This window comes from Coregonus clupeaformis, unplaced genomic scaffold (genome assembly GCF_020615455.1).
Source record: "Coregonus clupeaformis isolate EN_2021a unplaced genomic scaffold, ASM2061545v1 scaf0496, whole genome shotgun sequence".
NCBI lineage: Eukaryota > Metazoa > Chordata > Actinopteri > Salmoniformes > Salmonidae > Coregonus > Coregonus clupeaformis.
The window spans coordinates 111,875-129,316 of record NW_025533951.1 but is presented as its reverse complement, the minus strand read 5'-3'; the positions used below and the strand labels follow the sequence as shown (position 1 = coordinate 129,316).

General features: G+C 43.7%; 1 pseudogene; it reads left to right on the top strand.

Annotated features, from left to right (window-relative positions):
• Positions 1-17,442, top strand: part of LOC123484914 — a 156,756-nt pseudogene that overhangs the window by 119,877 nt on the left and 19,437 nt on the right.

Below are 17,442 nucleotides of genomic sequence, written 5' to 3'. Positions count from 1 at the left end.
AATTACACACGCACACACACACATGCACTAAAAGTCATGTCATAATGTATTGAATGGCAGATAGGCCTATGTCAGCTCTAGCACAGGTGACATTCACTATTTTTTCCCAACCAAAAGCAACTGATAGAATGACATTACTGAGGAGAGGAGTGGAGAGTGTGATAGCTAAGTCAAGAATCCTATCAGCTGTGAGTGCCAATTCACAGTACACAAGATCCAAAATGGCCACCAAGTTGCATCACCCTACCCAGGTGTTTCCCACACTACACAGACACAGTGGTTTGAAATGAGTCACTCTCTCAGTTTCATCAGTTGTTATGATGATGGAAAGTGGGGTTTTAGTATAAATGAGACACAGATGGCTAGCCAGAGGAGAGGTGGGGAGAGGAGATGAGAGAAAGGGTGAGAGAGGGAGGGAAAGAGAAAAAAGAGAGGAGAGAAGAGAAGAGGAAAGGAAAGTGGAGGGGAGAAAGAAAAGAGAGAGAGGAAGGGAGAGAGAAGCTTCTTCAGCAACAGTGGGTGGGTGGTATAGAATAAAAGCTGACTAGTGTATTGGAGTAGGAATCAGCAGTATAGGATGTACAGCGAGGTGAGACAGTATAGCTGAGGTTGGGGCAAACTAGACCGCCCAGAGAGAGAGACTCGTAGGCAGAAGTCTCAGCAGCAGCTAAATCAAAAATAAGTGTGTGTGTGTGTGTGTGTGCGCGTGTGTGTGTACTTGCATGCGTGCGTGTTTGTGATGCGGAGAATGGGGGTGGAGGCTGGAGATACTTCCGGTCAGACTTGGCAATGCACTCCCTCCCTTGCTCCATTTCCTCCCTCCGTTCCCTCCCTCCCTTCCAAGAGGCGAAAACACAAATCACAGTGACGGCTCCGGTTTGAAGGTTAATGGTACGCTCTGCGATTTACGGCCGTTTGGTTTGTTTGTGCGGAAGTTGGAAATCGGAAGTGTTTTTGTTTTCCTATGAGGAATCTATTTTGTCACAACGTGAGCAGAGCTGTCCTCGTGTGATCTTAGGCCTCGGGGACGTCTTTGTTGGCTGCGTGGTGCGTTCTGCCACTTTGATTCCACTAAGCACTTTACCGAATATTTAAGCATTCACTTCATTCATTGTACTTTCATGACTTCTCTCTTGATTTATAGTTGGGCTTAGGAAGGGAGAAAAAAAATCCATTACAACGCAGTCACGTTTAATTCCCTTTCTAATTTCTCTACCGGAATGAGTGAAATTGCTCCTTTACCATCAGCAACTTTCCTCATTAAGCGTCTCGGAGAACATTGAAATATTTCTATTTAAAAACCCTAGCCCTGCATAAAATTCCCAATAGCTTATTTTACGCTTATCCAGTAAGTGGATTAAACTGAATTAAAATATATATATAATTTGAAGATAGAATAAAAAGGAAAACAGTTTTTGTATCACCTTTTATGTTTGGTGTGTAATAACCAGCCCCAGTGTTTTTTAATACATAATGTTTAATATTCTGATTTACCTTTCTGGCTTAAACTTCTAATTGATTTTCGTCACTTCACGGTGAAAAGAGAAGAGAGAGAGAGAACTCTGAGGAGAATGACAATAATATCACACAGTGTGTTTGTCGGGGGTTTCAGGGGCATATCCACTAGCTGAGCTGACACATTAAATCTTTTTTGTTGTTTTCCCTCCTCTTTTTCACCAGTGATCCGGTGCCCAAATTCAACCCCCTCTCCAAATCCATCCCTCTTATTGTATTTGTTTTATCATGCCTCTCTGAATATTTTATATATATTTCAACAGCCGCTCAGAGAATATTATGTCAGTTTATTTTCTTTTCTTTATGCATCAGAAGGTTTTTGCGAGTGCCTCTCGTCTTGTCGCACTGACCCCCTTTTCTCCTCTGAAATGGGACGACGGCTCAGTGTAGACAGATAATGAGTACAAGCTGTAGACTGAGGCGCTTGCTGCTGAATCTGAAATTGTGAAGGTGGCACGACATAAGTCGTGTGTGTGTCTGCGTGCGTGTGTGTGTGTCCCTAGTGTCCACTTGACAGTGAAAAGGGAACGGGCCGGCTCTAATCATGGCTCAATTCAATAACACAAGATCGGGTCAAACAAGGTTGTGTCAATCCACCTAAATATTGTTTTGTTCTCTCAGTTTGTTTTCTCAGTCAGGTAGTTTAACCGTAACCGATTGATTTAGATGTTATTGCTCAAGCAGAACCATAGTATTAAAACAATTATTAAAGGCCCAGTGCAGTCAAAACATGTTTAATATATATTTCCACACTATGAGATTGGAAAAATACTGTGAAATTCTGAAAATGATGATAATGTTCTTTTAGTGTAAGAGCTGTTTGAAAAGCCTGTTTTGGTGCAATGGAGTTTTGGCCTGCCTGGTGACATCACCAGGTGGTAAATTAGTTAATAGACCAATAGGAAAGAGAGTTCCAAACCTTTATACCAATAACAGCTAGTTTTCAGTTTTCAGACCACTTCCAGACAGTCCTAGCAAAATTATTGCTTGAGAAATTGCTCTTTGCTAAGAAACTATTTTAGTTTCTTTTTGACCATTTTAATTGAAAACAATCACAGTAAGGTACTGAATTGTTACCCAGAAATTATTTGATATTGAGATAAAAATGGCTGCATTGGACCTTTAAATCTGAAGATGATTATGTAGCTGTCCCACTCAACATGAATATATTTGGCACGATTGCCCTGCCGTTTATTCAAATTCAACACCCCTTCTGTGAACGCACAAAGAACATACAGATGCTCCGTTGGCAACGCTTGCCAAACTAATATTCCAGCTAAATGCCAGCCATTGTTTTTGTCGGAGTTCGAGACTTTTGTTTTGTAGCCTTTTGTTTTGGCAATGAATTTTCAGTCCCTCATCACCAGCCTGTTAACTTGAGTGGCTGTCAACCAGAGCTAGCGCGTTAGCATGCTAGCACTGACACACCAATAGATTAATGGCTGCCAACCAAAGCTATTACATTAGCATCCTAGAACTCACGCAGTGATAGGTGACAGACAGCCGCTCTCCCGGTAGTATAGCCAAGGTGAAGCGACTAATTGGCGTGCGAAGGGCGCTGGGGCGCCCCATCCCTGTGGTGCCAGATTTCTGGTGACATCTCATCTTTTTTCTCGAGAGGCTAGATTGACAGAGGCTGGGACCCCCGCTTCAGAAGATGTGTTTGACACGCAGAGTGTGTGTCCTTGGTTTGAGAATAGAACACACACACATTCTCTTACATAGACACACACACACACGTCTCTTGTGGTATTCCGCCTCTCTCTAAAACCGATGTGCCCCTTGGGGAAAGATAAACTTTTGAGGGATATTTTGTCAGATGTTTTTCACCTTTGTTCCTCCTTATCTCCCTTTCTCTCTCGCTCTCTCTGTCCCCCGCTCTCTCTCTGTATGTTTCTCTCACACACACACTAAGGCACACGCTGAAACATTCTAGTAGGACATGTTGCCTAAAATATTACAATAAATTAAGTGAATGCACCTGAGTCAAGTAAGTTCTTATTGTTATCTCTTTTTCTCTCCCTTTCCCTCCCACTCTCTCTCTCCCTAACTTTTTCCAGTCATGCCCCGTTTCGCTGAACAAGTGGAGGTGGCCATCGAGGCGCTGAGCACAAACCCCCACAGCCCTTCGAGGAGAACGAGTTCATCGACGCGTCCCGCCTGGTCTACGACGGCGTGCGTGACATCCGGAAAGCCGTTCTCATGATAAGGGTACATCCACTTCCTCATTTCCTCCTCTCACGCTTCTCAAAGCATGCTGGGAACAGAATCCGTACCAAATTACACCGTCTATTGCCATTATAGTGCACTACTTTTGAGCAGGGCCCATAGAAAGTAGTGCACTATATTGGACCATGGGTGCCATTTGGAACACACACTTATTCTCCCATTGACATCAATGCATGACCAAGTGTAAATTAGGATTCTCCCCTATAACAACTGAAATGTCAATTTTCTAATTTTCTTTCTCATTGTTATCCAATTCCAAGAATGTGCCCTGCGTGAGGTCACATGGAACGTCCATTTTCCCAAGATGAAACGCAAACAATCTCCCTGATTTGATGTTAATGAATAAGAAATTAATTTACATGGAAATTAAATGACGAAGAACTTTGCACTTTATAAGAACCCTTATGGGGCAGTGTAACATGACATAACACTGTAGGGCTGGCTGGAATAGACCAACTCAGTGGCCTTGTGGTTAGAGTATCCACCCAGAGATTGGAAGGTTGGGGGTTCAATCCCTGATCAAGTCATACCAAAGACTCTAAAAATGGTACCCGATGCCCCTCTGCTTGGCACTCAGTATTAAGGAGATAGATTGGGGGTAAGGCCCTGAGATAGACTAGCGTCCTATCCATGGGGGTGCTACAGAAACTGGAAATAGGCTGTTCTGGCTCTGACAAGACGTGTTTACTTATAACATAATACTGTAAGGCTAGTTCCATGGACTGGACTTTGTATTGATGTTACAACAAATCCTATTACATAGTAATTGCTATAGACTCAGCCACATCACACTGTATCCACTATGGTAGGCCTACTAGATGGTGGTCGTCTAGCGTTTTCTCTCTACTCGCACCCCTTTTCTCCCAACACCACCATGCAAATTAATTTATTCAACTTTGGACTGCTGGAAAGTTTCCCAGTGCAGTTGCGAGACAAATCTAATTACGGGGAAATAATTTGATGTTGGTAAATAATGTAAAACAGGGGCTTTGAACTGGCCGAGACCGACCCACCAACCTCATAATCTATTTCCAAGTTCAATTACTCTTGGAGGCTTAGAGGACTATCTATGATTTCTCGTCTTTGTGTAGCCTAACATCCGTAATACAATGTGTAGCCTTTCATATGAAACGTCTGAAGGATGTTTTTGTGGAGTGTGTGTTTTTTTTGCTCCCATGTAAGCTGGTGTACATGGATTTCTTTAGAATCGGCTGGCAGGGCCTAGTTGTAGCCTACAACAGCAATGGATTATGGGGGCAATTCTCCATGGTGTTCAGTTTAGAAGTTGAGTATGGTTGGGTTTGTGTGTAGAGGGTTAATAAAATTGCATTCCACACACACACACAAACACACACTCACACACACACCGACACAGGTACACACGTCCGCAGACATCTGCTATATGTCCACTTCAGAAAATGCGACGCAAATTCAACTAAAACAAGGCTTCTATGTTCACATTCATTTCAACATACAAAGGGGAGCACATATCCATTCTTCTGGGAACAAAGGGGAAATAATTAACCTGCAGGAGATACAAGCAGTCAAACCTCATCCAGGATGTGTCCTAAATTGCACCCTATTCCCTTTATAGTGCACTACTTTTGATCAGGGCTCATAGTGATCTGGTCAAAAGTCGTACACTATATAGGGAATAGGCTGCCATCAAATAAAATAAAAATTGTATTCATCACATGCTTCGTAAACAACAGGTGTGGACTAACAGTTAAATGCTTACTTATGGGCTCTTCCCAACAATGCAGAGATAAAGCAAATAGAGAAATACTAGAAAAGTAAAACACGTAATAATAAAAGTAATAATAGATACACAATGAGTAATGATCGGTCATAGGAAACGATGGCGAAAACATTATTCAGATCAGCGCAAAAAAAAAACACAAAATAGCCGAATTGGTCAGGAGCCCGTAAAACAGTCGCTATACATTCCAGCGCCATCTCCCATTCATTTGGGACGCACCCACTGTCTTACGTAAACAATAGTGTTGGCATTCCATTACAGTCTTCTCCTCATCTTCCTCTATGTACCACACAAAGAATAGATGTGCGAGATATTGATAATGTCAGATATAGAGTCGGATATCATGCCCGCCTTTGTATCGTGTAGACACGCATAATTGTAACGTCTTCCTGTTCGTGTGGTGGATTTGAGAGAAATCGGTTTGTCTTTGAGAGAAGCACCTCCGAAGCTGTTTTCATTAAAACCAGCTTTTGATAAAAGTCATCAATTTCAGGGTTTGGACTAGTGGCCTCTTCAGCTTGTAGATGAGATTGTTATGTCTAGAGATAAGGACGGTATAGACGATGTTCACAGTGTTGCCATGGTGATAGACACATTGTTGACAAACAGACAGACAGGTGGGCGACCGAGCCACTCATCCCGCCCTTCTCCTCAGCTAACTGCCTCCCGATTGGCCCGGAAGCCCCAGCTCCCTGCTCCTAATTGGTCGAACACATTCACTGATTCGTCCCTGAGTCCTGCCTGTCTAGAACGTCTGTCTCGTCCCCACCCTGTCTCGTTGTGAGATAGCAGTTAGACACAAGTTGAAGATTGAAGAAGAAAAAACAGAATCACGGAATCTCTTGAGGCCATTTACCCTCCCTGCCCTTTTCCCTTTGTGCCGTTTGATCCCACTAGTTGAGGGAGCTTTTATAGTGCTCTTATGGTGCGTGGTGTAAACCACCACCGAGACTTCTTAAAAACAATGATGCAAGGGACTTGAAATCAGAGCAAGCGTATAAAGAAAAAGTGGGCTGAATAATTCAACACAAGGAGATCTGACTGTTAATCGTGTGACATCTCCCGCCAGCCGCCCCTCACGTGACGGGAAGGCCTATCTGCCCTCAGACTCTGACTAAGAACAGACTCAACCCAGGACGCAGAAGAAGAAGAAGAAGAAGAAGAAGAAGAAGAAGAAGAAGAAGAAGAAGAAGAAGAAGAAGAAGAAGAAGAAGAAGAAGTGTGCGAGTGAGACGTACAGTAGTGAAGAGTGGAGATAGAGATGTGTCTGAGGACTGATGTATTAGATCACTGTGTTGTGTGACACTGCAGCTGTTGATCTAACAGTCGTCATGTTTTTTTTCTCTCTCTCTCTCTCTCTCTCTCTCTCTCTCTCTCTCTCTCTCTCTCTCTCTCTCTCTCTCTCTCATACATCTACTCTTCCATTTCTCTTCTCATCTCCCACACACCTTCCCCTTCTCTCCCTAATACTTTTTCCCTCTTTCTCTCTCCTCCCTCCTTTGTCTCCCCCCTCTCTATCCCCTATCTCTTTCTACCCACATCCCCCTCTCTCTCTCTCTCTTGCTCTTCCCTCTCCATCCCCTCCCCACCTTTCTCTGTAGACACCTGAGGAGCTGGAGGATGACTCAGACTTTGAGCAGGAGGACTATGACGCCCGCAGCAGGACCAGCGTCCAGACGGAGGACGACCAGCTCATCGCCGGACAGAGCGCCAGGGTGAGTGGAACTCTATAACCCCACTAGAACCATACACTAGAACCCCACTCTAGAACCTGCTCTAGAACATTCCATAGCGCGCTGCATAGATGATTTAAACATGACACGGGTTGAGTCGGAAATGGGACCCTATGTAGTGCAATACTTTTGAGTCAAGAGGTGCACTGCGAAGGGAATAGTGTGCCATTTCAGATGTGCCCAAGGATACCCCTATTTATCACGAAGTCCTCTGCTCCAGTCAGTGGGGTGTCCCAATGGTCATAATGTAAAGGTCAACCCAGTCCCTCAATCACTTGTGCACACTATCTTATGGACTCAGACTGTACTGTCCTGGCTGAGGTATATTTTCCTTTCACATTGTCCTACCCAGCACAGTTCCAGCAACTCTGGTGGATTCGTAACCAGGTCAGCCCAGTGAAGCTAGGCTTGGCTCAGTTTAGCTCATGCTCAGTAATGTGAAAAGGGTATTGTTGTAGTGTGTCATATTGCAAGTCGGCCTTCAATTTCATTACCTAAAGCTCTGTTGTTGCACCGCTTCAGTTTCTCTCATGTTCAACATATTGTACATTCCCAGTGGTTTCCTCTCTGGATAAACGCCACTGTTGTATGATTTCAATTTCACAGGATTCCATCATACGGTAAACGAAAAGCACATTGAAATGATAATAGCCTAATTTGGTGGTTTTGAAATTACTAAAGCACGATCCCACTCGGGAGGAGAGACAGGTGTAAAATTGCGAGCGCAAATGAAGCCGTGGCAATTACCGAATCCCCCCTCCGATATTACCGGGAACGCACACACGGACCGTGCCAAGCCTGGATGGCGCCACCTGGATGGCGCCAGCGATCACCGGGGCTTTGGGCTTTGCGCACATTAGCGTTTTTGTTCTATTTATTATTTGTACACCGGGGCCCTGCTTAAAGTACATTAAAGGGTATCAGTGCTTGCCACCCCTACAGCAGGGAGAGTGGTTGGGGTTGGAGCATGGTGAATGGATTGTGGAAAACCAGGTGGCAGGAAAAGGTTTGGCCGCATGCCTCCCCTCATCCTGAGAGGCCTACTGCTTGCTAGGAAGCCCTCTTCAGAGTCAGAGGGAGGGAGGGAGGGAGGGGAGCGAGAGATGACGTTATGAATGGGAAATGGAATGGAGAGGGGAAACATTGAAATGAACCCAAAGCCTGTTTGCACCAACAGGCCTCATAAACACACACCACCACCACATCTCTCTCTCCAAACAAAGCTGTCAAAAAGTTGAAAGTAGGGGAAAACAGACAGAGAGAACGGTTGTGTCAAACTCCATGATTAGAACAACTAACTTTGGCCATAAGGCGGGCGCAGTAATGTACTTTTGGGAGCACAGACAGCCGTTGTTCTGGGAGACTGGTAGGGGGTCCGGCAGGGGGTCTGGCACCTGTTTCGTCAGGGTGAGAAGTGGGGACAGTTGGGTGACAGTTTGGTCTCATCGAATCCCACTGAGTCGTCCCACGGTGTCCCGCGGCTCACACACTCACACACGCACATGCATGCATGCAGACACACACACACACACGCGCACACATACATACACACCCACACACACACCCACGATCCCCTGCAGCGAGGGCCATCTGAGCTCAAGCGCATAACACAGAGTTGAACAAGTGTCTTTATGTTCTATGCAACTCTGTGAGTGGGCTATACCTCCTGCTGCTAGTTAGTTTGAGGTGCATGCTCCTGAGTCACATGTTGATGACTCCATTGAAATGGATGCCACTTGACATAAATGGGTGCTATTCATTTAGAATTGTAGACAAGCACATGATATATAGACATGCTTGCTATCACACTCACACACACACACACTCACGCATGCACACACACACATACACACTTACAGTACATTTGCTCATAGGCGATACATACTTACTGTATACTGTACACGCACACACAAACACACACACATGTACACTCACATTTTCACATAGACACACATACATAAAATATGCGGTTAGCCTAGCCACAGGTGTCCTGCCCACTAACCTGTCAGGTCACGGTAAACCCTGTTTCCTTTCTCGCGGTCATGTGAAGTGCATATTGGCACACCACAGCGTGTGTTGTTATTAGAAGAGACAAGAGGAACGGTGATCAGCCATCTTCTGTGTCTTCTCAGTGTGACACCCACTGTTCCTTTCACTCTGGGCATGTGTAGGGTATCATGCAGCACACACCGCGCTGACACAAGGTTAGCTACTCCCCACTGGGCTAAAACTGGTTCAATCAACGGTGTTTCCACATCATTTCAACCCAAAAAATCTATGTGATGACGTTGAATCAATGTGGAAAACTCATTGGATTTGCAAAAAGTTATCAACGTAATGGAATTCACCCAACTTTTAACCTAAATCCAATGACAGGGTGAAATATTTTCTTGATTTCACGTTGAATTCACGTTAGTTGACAACTCAACCAAATGTAAATCAAAACTAGATGTTTAACTGATGTCTGTGCCCAGTGGGTCTCTCATTGCGTCAAACACACCCACACCACACAGACACTAGGTTAGCCTCTCACTCTCTCTCCCTCTCTCTGTCTCTCGCTCTGTCTCTTGTTCACACTGATGTGGAACACATTCTGACTGACACTACGGGTGTGATGCAAAGGATATTTTTGATCAGTTTGACGGCACAAAAATGATTACACCACCATTGTGTGGTGTCTCCAGTGTGAACAAGGCTTTATTTTTCTTGCTTTCTCTCCCTCTCTCTCTTCCTTTTTTCTCTCTCTCTCGCTCTCTGTCCCCCCCCACGCTCTCTCTCTCTCTCAGTAATCCGGGGGCGGCCCCGAGAGCCTTTGTTCCTCGAGCGGCTTTTCCTGGTGCAGCGCTCCGCTTGTCACTTCTATTATACTTATGCATAGAGCTAAGTTATTAGAATCAAACATGCATAATGAGAGGAGGGAGGAAACACACAGGAGATGGCCTCTCTCCGCCTTTTTTGTCCTCCACTCACACACACACACACAGACAGAGAGACACACACACACAGGGACAGAGAGACACACACACTCTCTCACACACAGAGACCGAGAGACACACACACTCTCACACACACAGAGACAGAGACACACACACTCTCACACACACAGAGACCGAGAGACACACACACTCTCACACACACAGAGACAGAGAGACACACACACTCTCTCACACACACAGAGACAGAGACACACACACACTCACACACACACAGAGAGACACACGCACACACACACACACACACACACAAAGCCCCCCTCTCCAGCTGTCTTCTAACACAGTGATTGGATAACACTGTTGATAGGTCAGCCATAAAATTGAACTCGCTAGTGTCTGGGCAGTTTATTTCAAATGAAACAAATTAAAGTCATTTCGCGATGCCCCTGCCTGTGAAGAAACCCGGAAAGCGTCGTGCCTAATCCCCGTCGAGCCGCCGAGTGTATTGGCACGCACTATATAGGATGGGATTTGCCACTGCGCTAAGCTCCCAAGGCCCGCTCTTGTTGTTATCAGTAAGCAGAGGAAGGGATTTTGGGATAAGTGAATTCTGGAGAGCGGGAGAAGTAAAAAGTACCCTCACCTAGTGCCTTCCCCCTCCGCCCCCCGTTATGACATCCCAATTGGCCCCTCTGTTTCTTTGTAAAGCACCATTGCGAGAGTTTGAGCACTAAACTATCCTTTTGAGCCACCATCTTTATTTCATTGACAGTTGAGGTAGATTCCCTTTAATTCAGCAGGAATTGGAACCAGACCTGTAAAGTTGTATATACACTTTTTACAGTAGCGGTAAACACTGAATTGATAGACATAAGAGGTGACACAGTTAAGAAATAGTTTACCTATGTAAGTAGACATCATCACAAACCACATATTAAAGTTGGTTTGTTGTGTGTATTGTGGCACAATCAGGGGAATGTCCTCCTAAATACTACACAAAAACTCACATTCCCATAAGGCTTTGCTGTTTGGGGTTGTGGCTCTCCAATTAGACTCGATACAGATGTGTGACAGCCATACAGTCAGAGCTGGCCATTTTGCCAAAATAGACAGGTATTTTTTCTACCTCTGCTTTTTGTGTCTTTTTTGTGTTTGCAGTTGCTAGCTGACCAATATCCTTTTTATTTCATTTTAGTTCTTGTTTTCATTAGGGTTTTACTGATTGTCTGACACTTCCTGTGTCAGTATGAGTATGTGGCCTTTCAGTTTCCAGCTAGACCAGGAGGTCTGCTCATAGTGTCACTGGAGAAAGGTGACCTTGGTGGGGGCAAACTTCTTTCAACTGCCTGCCTCCCGCTAAAGGGGATAGCTCAAAATGTCTGCCACCAAAAAGACTCCACACCCCATAAGGCCTTGCTGCTGTGACCAAGTTGCAAGTGATGTTCCTGATTGATTTATTAGCAGTGTAGCTCTCCATTTGAACATACTCAATAAGGTGTGGGAGCTCAAAAGCCGGCAGGAAACTACTGTCCAGTCAGCCAATATGGTAGCCTTATTTGTTTACCTCTGCTTTGTGTTTGCCATATGTAAGCCACATATGTTTAGTTAATTGATTAACATTTAAGTTCTGATCTTCACCCTTGTCTCTCAGTGTTCATGGCCAAGCCTATATTTAGTGTTGGCACAGTAGATTTAATGATACAGATAGTAGCAACCTTAAATTTGGGAAGTAATTACAATAATGCTGAATTTCTCAATGATAATTGGAAAAGGTCAGATTTGTCACAGCAATATGTAAGCTCTTTGTGGAAGCTGTAGGGGCTCTACTCAATTGGTGTCACTGAAGCATTACAGATTGTGCGCTAGATATTTAAAGGTAATTTCCGATTGAGCCGACATATGCAGCATTTACTGTGAATGCAGTGTCCGCTAATGCGGGAACATTGCCTTTAAATTTCCGCAATACGGATCGAATTGAGTCCTAGATGTTATGTAATTTTTGCATACTGTAGCCACTAGCCACAGTTCATGTAGATTCCATCTACAAGTAGAATAGCTAGCTGTATGTAGAACTAGATACAGTAATGACCAAAAATGTTTGGATGTTCAATTGTAGAAGCAGATAGATGTAGAACAATGTAAAAGCTGATGTAGGCTACTTGATTATGGCTATTAGTGTGTGTGCGTAAATGTTGAATGATCAGTAAAATTCATAATGAGGGGCAATATTTTAGAGCTACAAGAAGATGCATTGAAAGGTATGGTTATGTGGTAGTGAAAGTGGAGTGGGAGAGTGGTAGTGTTGAAATCTACCCAAACATTTATGTAAATGTATTTCTAACTCCAAAATGAAGATGAAGTATTGAATTCAGATTTATAGAGGAGTGATGAGACAACTCAATGAATCTTTCACAGGTTATCCAAATCCAATACTATATATATATTTTTTTTTTTTACATTTTTTAGTCATTTAGCAGACGCTATTATCCAGAGCGACTTACAGTTAGAGAATACATATATATATATATATATATATATTTTTTTTATACTGGCCCCCGTGGGAATCGAACCCACAACCCTGGCGTTGCAAACACCATGCTCTATCAACTGAGCTACATCCCTGCCGGCCATTCCCTCCCCTACCCTGGACGACGCTGGGCCAATTGTGCGCCGCCCATGAGTCTCCCGGTCGCGGCCGGCTGCGACAGAGCCTGGATTGCACAGTTAGCACTGCGATGCAGTGCCTTAGACCACTGCGCCACTCAGGAGTACGGTGTAAGGGTTTGCGCTTCAACAAACACCTTGAAAGTAAATGTCCAGATACATGTCTTAGAGGCTTCCAATTCACGCACAATTGGTGGGCCCAAAACTGCCCATACATTAGATTGGTCGACATGGGAAGGTTCCTCGGTCGTCACTACATATATATAAAAACTACTTAGCCAAATGTGGCATAAACATGATGTTTAACAGAGAGCTAACATGGTATTTTAAAATACATGGTTCGATCTGGTCAACAATTCAAGTTTCAGAATGTCTTGGTCAGTACATACATTCTACTGATTCACACAGTACATGCATATACTGTAATATATAAAACATACTGGATAAATATAGTGGGTATATATTGGATTATAACAATTAAGAATAGATCTAGGTTTTCAAAAAGTATGTCAAGTATTTTATTGAATTAATGAGCAACACCGGAGAGAGGACGTGAGGAATTCACACACCTAACCCAGGCTTTATTCTTACCACTAGATAGTGTGCAGCTAATGACATTTTATCCAGACTATTTGCTACAGGGAAGGACTACCTGAACTTGTCCAATAAGAAACGCTTGTTTTTGTTTTCTGTTGCAAAACATTTTGCTACGGAGTCCATTAATGAATAGACCCCATGCTCCTCACTATCATGGCAGCGTCCAGCTGCCTCGGCTCCGCTGGCACCCCGTATAATTAGTGATCAGTGAATAATAGATGTGGCGTGGAGGGAATGCTAATGTCTGACCCCTGACTGTGGGGGTCCGTGGCGGTGTGGTGCTGAGGCGAGCCCCCCCTCACCGTCGCCACCCGTCTGGGGGGAGGGGGGGGGTGCAATTATCCAGTTAATTGCCATGGTGTTGCTCACGGTCGGGATGGGGCCATCTCTTTCTCGGTGTATGCACTAACCTGTCGCGATTGATTCCACTTGGAGTTTAATACAGGACTTCCTCCCACCTGCCATCTTGTTGGCTGCTCAGTCTCACATTAAATGCAATATTTAACAGAGCGTGTCTGAATTCATTGTCTATGAAGAGTGCTACAGGAGAAAGCTTCCCTTGAGGATTTTCCCTCTTCACTTGTAATGTTGGTTCCTGTTGGGTTTAATTACAGGCTAACACTGCCGTGTGTTTAAGTGTTACCTACCACCGTTCTCACCCACCCATGTTGTTGTTTATGAATAGGATTGGCGGCACACTGATTGGTGTGTGTGTGTAGCTACACTCAACGCTGTAGGGGTTAGGTTTGTTTGTGTGTTTGCATTGCTTTAAACAGAGAGGCAGAGGCGAAGCGAGAGGGTTAACTCCGCCCATAATCTGTCTTCTCCAGCAGGTGGCGTTTTTTCGCTCACCAAGCCAGGAGGTTTTGTATGGAGGTAAATGAGACTGTCGAATTTGGTCAACAAAAATGTAATGGCTTATTTGCTTCATGAGTTAATTTGATCAAATATACATGCTGTAATGCTTAGGTTCTTACGAGTGTGCTGATAGAAGTAGGACACAGAGATGTTCAGAGATGTATCTGTCCTCTCATTGACTAGAACGGTCCCACCTGATCTTGCCTCCTCCCGACTGCCTTCCATTTTTAAAGACATTTATTTTAATTGTTAGAGCGGCCAATGGAGTATCTGGTCAATATAATGGAACATCTGTGCTTTAAAACAGTGGTTCTCAAACCTCTTCTTGGGGACCCCCAGACGTTTCACAATTTTGTTTTAACTAATTCATCTAATTAGTTGACAAGTTGAATCAGGTGTGCTTGCTCTGGAATAAATCAAATACATGGAATGCCTGGGGGTCCCTGAGGAGAGGTTTGAGAACCACTGCTTTAAACCACTACTCAAACACCAGCCTGAGGCATGTAAACATGGTCACTTGCCCAATTCCTCTCTCCTTGCCCCGTGTCCTCTCTCCTTGCCTCCTTCTCAAATCCCATTGGAGGAGAGGGTCCGAGGGGAAGGTTCTTGGATCTTCTCCACCAATGTGGGTTTAAGAACCTTGTGAGAAATCAAGAAAATACCAATTGAGAAAGCGCCCTGGTCCAGCTCGCTCTGAAACTGAAACCAGCAAGGTTCCGGTGGTGAAATGGTTCCACTTGGGCAGCACTGCCAAAAGTATAATATCTGGCTCTGAGACTGTAGAGAGGGAGTGATCAGTAGGGTGACATCTGGTGCTGTGTGATGAGATAGCAATGTCTGATGGCCTAAAACAGCTTTGCGCCTCTCTCTGCTTCTCTCTCATGCTCTCTCTCCTTCCGTTCTGAGGTACTTTATGAGAGGAAGACGAGTCATTTGTGGTTGTTATTCTCTTCCTCACACCTCCATGGAGGGACGGGTGAAAGGTGATACACGTTCACACTGAGCTCATCCTGCCGGTCACCCCCACACACCAGCTTTGCTGTGAAAGAAATGGGGGAGGGACGTAGACAGACGGAGGAGGCAGAGTGGGGAAGTTATTTCTTAGCGAGACAAGTCATGCTTATAAAGACAGTCTACGTGTTATAGGGAGAGTTTATAGACTGTGCCTGGAAACTAGTCATCAAAACCTTGCTTCCAAAGTCCCTTCCTCACATCTCCTACAATGAGCTTTGAGAGGGAGGCGAGGAATCGAGGAAACAAGGACAGAGTAGGAAATCATTAAGCATAGAGTTTACACTACAAAAAGTGAAATCTAAGCAAACCTAAATATCTTATATTGAGTGATAATTCACTTAAATGTTTTCTTTTTTCTTACGAAGCTAAATTATCTAATGTCAGTCGCAGATATTTTTGCTTATTTTAACCTAGAAAAGTAATTTATCTTATTTCAAGATATTTTTCAAGATATTTTACCTTAATAAGACAATTAAGTTAAAATATCAAAATATCTTGAAATAAGATAACTTACCTTTTTTGTTTAAAATATAAATAAGTAAGTAAGTAAGTAAGAAGTAAGAAAATGACGTTAGATAAATGATCTTGGTAAGAACAAAAACACATTTGAAGTGAATTATCACTCAATATATTATCTTTATATTTCTCTTTTTGCAGTGTAGGGAAGGTGCGGTTAAAAACAATATCAACCATGCAATGGATACTTCATCTTTCCTTTCCTCCTCTGTTTTGAATCAATAGTACAAACCTAATAGTGCTCGACTTACTTTGCTCCCCTGCACTCACCTCAGAATGTTGAACAAATACATTATTCATTGACTGGTATAAGAAGTAAAGTAATTAGACATTTATCTCCCAAATAATATCGGAGCCTCTACTGCGCTGGTGACCTTGCCTAGAGATTTATGCCATCTCAGACCTGCCTGGAATGGCTATGGTGAGAGAGAAAAATGTATTATCATGGCAAAACGAGCCGAGGAATGGATTTTTGTCTTCATGAGTATAAGTTGTCAGGGGGTTTTAGGAGCGCTGGTTGATTAATTGTCAAGTTTATAACTTTATTCGGAAGCCTTTCAGAAGGGCAAAGTCAAACTCTTAACTCAATATCTATTCCCGTTGACTATACTGAGGAATATAGGCTAGTCAAGTAAAATATTTTAAGATCAATTTATGCTTAAGCTTTGGTATTTGTTGTATCATAGTAAGCCTTTTCACTGCCAGTGTTTAATTGTTTGATTATTCCTTCTCTTCCTCCTCAATCTATTCTTCCCCATTTCTCCCACGTCTCCCTATTCACTCCCTGTATGTTTCACTCCTCATCTGCTCTTCTTGACTCCCCTACTCACCTTCCTCTACCCCCTCCTCTTCCTCCTCCTACATCTTCCTTCTCCTAACCCTCTCAGGCAATCATGGCCCAGCTTCCTCAGGAGGAGAAGGCGAAGATCGCCGAGCAGGTGGAGAGCTTCCGGCAGGAGAAGTGCAAGCTGGACGCCGAAGTGGCCAAGTGGGACGACAATGGCAACGACATCATCGTCCTTGCCAAGCAGATGTGCATGATCATGATGGAGATGACAGACTTCACCAGGTACAGTAACAATGTGGCTAATGAGAACCTAGTTGAAGTGAATGGTATTCCTTATGAATGTCAATGTAATAATAATAATAATAATAATAATAGTATAGAACTACTAGAACGGGTGTCCCCATTCAAGTCACAGGTTTGTTATGGGGTGGACCGGTGGCCATTTGGAAATGATGCATAACAATACCATGTCATGAGTTTACCAGTAATATTGCCATGGACAGAGGCTCTATATACCCATTCTAGTCATTATATTTCTATGGTAGATAAATTCCCTAAAACCCATAGCACACTTCAGCAGGGCACATCTCTGTGGAATATTTAGATATTAGAAATATAGTAAAAGAAACATGTAACAAACAACTGAAGTTTAGAATAACGAATAACATCCGCTCTATTCATGACAATTCTAATGTCTGCAACATTTCACCACATTTGCCTAATGAAAGTGGCCCTCTCAGGAGTGTGTGCTCCCCCCGAAGGGGAAAATAGTCTTAGACACACAGTACTTCTGTATACAAAATAGACAATGTACATTACACACTCAACATAATGCAT